This window comes from Sinocyclocheilus rhinocerous, unplaced genomic scaffold (assembly GCF_001515625.1).
Source record: "Sinocyclocheilus rhinocerous isolate Xijiao unplaced genomic scaffold, SAMN03320098_v1.1 scaffold752, whole genome shotgun sequence".
NCBI lineage: Eukaryota > Metazoa > Chordata > Actinopteri > Cypriniformes > Cyprinidae > Sinocyclocheilus > Sinocyclocheilus rhinocerous.
Genome location: NW_015639777.1, coordinates 1,686,714 through 1,689,650, shown reverse-complemented (window position 1 = coordinate 1,689,650; position 2,937 = coordinate 1,686,714).

Sequence of the window (2,937 nt, the reverse complement as noted above, 5' to 3'; positions counted from 1 at the left end):
GTTAAATGCATCCATGTCACCTCTGAGATACATTAAACTGTGTAAATACATCTAAATATCACTTCAGATGCAGATTCCAGAAATGTTTTCTTATGTTGGAATGAAAGAAACTAAGTACCGGAAGAAGTGCTTCTTATTCATACCCAAAAATGCTAAATGGAAGAAAGAGTTAAAACTGAACACAATCTTGCTACTCAAGCTGTGTATGAATATTTTTTATATAGATATATTTATTTGCTTTTTTTCCATTTTGCATTTACTTGTACTTTTACTTTCAATACTTAAGCACGTTTAAGATTTAAAAAATACTTTTCGTATTTAAGTACAATAAATATCAAATACTTTAAGACTTTTACTCAAGTAATATTCTAAACGGTGACTTCAACTTCTCCCAAAGTCATTTTCTGGTAAGATATCTGTACATTTACTTGAGTATGGCTTTCAGGTACTTTATACACCACTGAGTGCAGCACATCTAATTCATCCAAGAAGTTACCTTGTGGTCCTGGGGGTCGATAAACAACTACAAAATGGATTTTAAAAGGGTGGGTAATAGTGACTGAATGTGATTCAAAGGAGCTGTTAATACCCAGAGAGGGTAAAGGAATACATTTCCAATCATTAGAGATAAGCAGAACAATACCTCCACCTCTTCCAGAATATCATGGCAAAGGTGTTTGCAATGTAAGACAAATGTTTGCTTTTGAGATGTGTTTGTGATATTTTGAATGCAGTGCTTCATTCTGCCAGAGATGTGAGGCATTTTGCATTTTGTGTGTGCAATTGGATTTGTGTGTAAAATTTTTAAAAAAAGAGGCAAAGTTTTGAAAATGTGTGTAAGCTGTTGAAAAAAACTGTAACAGAAAATGTGTAATTGTGATGAGTGTTTTTGTATGTACCTAAGAACGTAAAGATGATAAAAGACAGTCACAGGAATTTTTTTAATATAAAGTCATTACCTGCAGTTACACTTGATGTGGTTGATAATTGAGGAGTCTGGTTTGCCTACTAAACCTACTTGCATTTACAGTAATATGCTGATTTATCATCAATGTTGGAAACAGACACATACAGTATTAAAACAAATTTTAATTCAAGTATATTTGTATAGAACTTTTCGCGATACAAATCGTTGCAAAGCAACTTTACAGAAAATTAAGTTTCTACAATATATTTAGTAGTAGCTTATCAGTGGTGACTGTCAGTTAATGTACATATGGCAGAAATGTATGCGTCGTGACTGACGAATTGGGATCTCGCCCGAGAGCCCAATCACCTTCGAGTGTTAACTAAACAAGCCAATCACAGTTGGCGTGCGTGTTTCGCCACGCGCACCCCGCCCCGCAGCGCGGGTATAAAAGGAGAGCGCGTGCAAACACACATCAGCTTTTCGCTTCTGAGCCGAGCCTTCTACAGGATGAATCTTCGCGAGTGTTTGGAAAACAGCTGGCGTTGGTGTTAGTTAAGGTGTGTCAGCGGGGGTTGCCATCCAGGCTGCTGAAACCTCGGCGGGCTGCAGCTTCCATTCTGCGGTCTCGCCGCGACCTCCCCTGGGCGCTTCAGCGCTCTCTAAAAGAGTATTTCCTTCAAAAATAGAGCAATTTCTAAAAGAGCTTCACGAGCGACGGGCGTCTTTTTAAAGATGGCTTCCCGCTCGTGCGTTTCTGGATGTGGTCGCTTCCTGGCTGCATCTGATGGTCATGATCGCTGCATCTCGTGCCTGGGCTTACAGCACGCTGAAGCAGCGCTCATGGATGAGTCATGTTCTCAGTGCGGGAACATGACCATCGCGACGTTGCGGTCTAGATACCTCCTCATTAAACGGGGGGGTATCCCCCTTGCCATGCCCCGCTCTAGCTCTTCCGGTTCTCGGAGGGCTACTTCGGTTCATGGTCAGGGAGACCTGAGGATCACGGTGAGAGCTTCCCCGTCGAGTACGTCTCCGCGGGCCTCTCATTCCTCAAGCATGGCGCACCACCAGCGGTTTCTGGACGAGTGTGCTGGGTCCTCGGACAGGGCGGGGTCCAGCATCTTGTGCGGGACACAGGCAGAGGACAGGATGTCGATCGCTGCATCGGAGGGCGAGCTAGGCTCTGGAGATGAGGATTCGGCTGCGCTGCCACCGTCAGGTAGAGTGGCGTTGCCCGAGTCAGATCCAGAGCTGACCGCTATGCTTTCCCGGGCCGCCGAGAGTGTCGGGCTGCACTGGAGGCCTCCTCCTTCTCCCGAACGCTCGAGGCTGGATGATTGGTTCCTGGGGGCGCAGGCCGGGCGTCGGCAGCCGCCTCCGGTTCCATTCTTCCCGGAAGTGCATGAGGAGGTTACTAAGTCTTGGAAGGCACCTTTTTCTGCCCGAAACAGACTTGGTGCCTCCTCCGTCCTCACCACCCTCGACGGTGGGGCGGCCCAAGGGTATGTGGACATCCCTCCAGTCGAGCGCGCTATTGCCATGCAGCTCTGCCCGCAAAGCGCCGCCGCCTGGAGAGGTAGTCCACGCCTTCCGTCCAGGGCCTGTAAGTTCTCGTCCGCTCTGACGGCTAAGGCTTACAGTGCTGCTGGACAGGCCGCTTCCGCCCTGCACGCCATGGCCCTCCTGCAAGTCCACCAGGCCAAGGCGTTGAAGCAGCTGCACGAGGGTGGTGCTGACCCAGGTGTGCTGCAGGAACTGCGCACGGCGACGGACCTCGCGCTTAGGGCGACGAAAGTCACGGCGCGGGCCCTGGGTCAGACGATGTCCACATTGGTGGTCCAGGAGCGCCACCTATGGCTGACCTTGGCGGATATGAGGGAGGCCGACAAGCATCGCTTCCTGGACTCCCCGATCTCCCAGGCCGGCCTATTCGGCGAAGCGGTGGAGGGCTTTGCCCAACAGTTCTCCGCCGCGCAGAAGCAGACGGAGGCGTTTCGACACATCCTGCCCCGGCGGTCTGCTGCTGT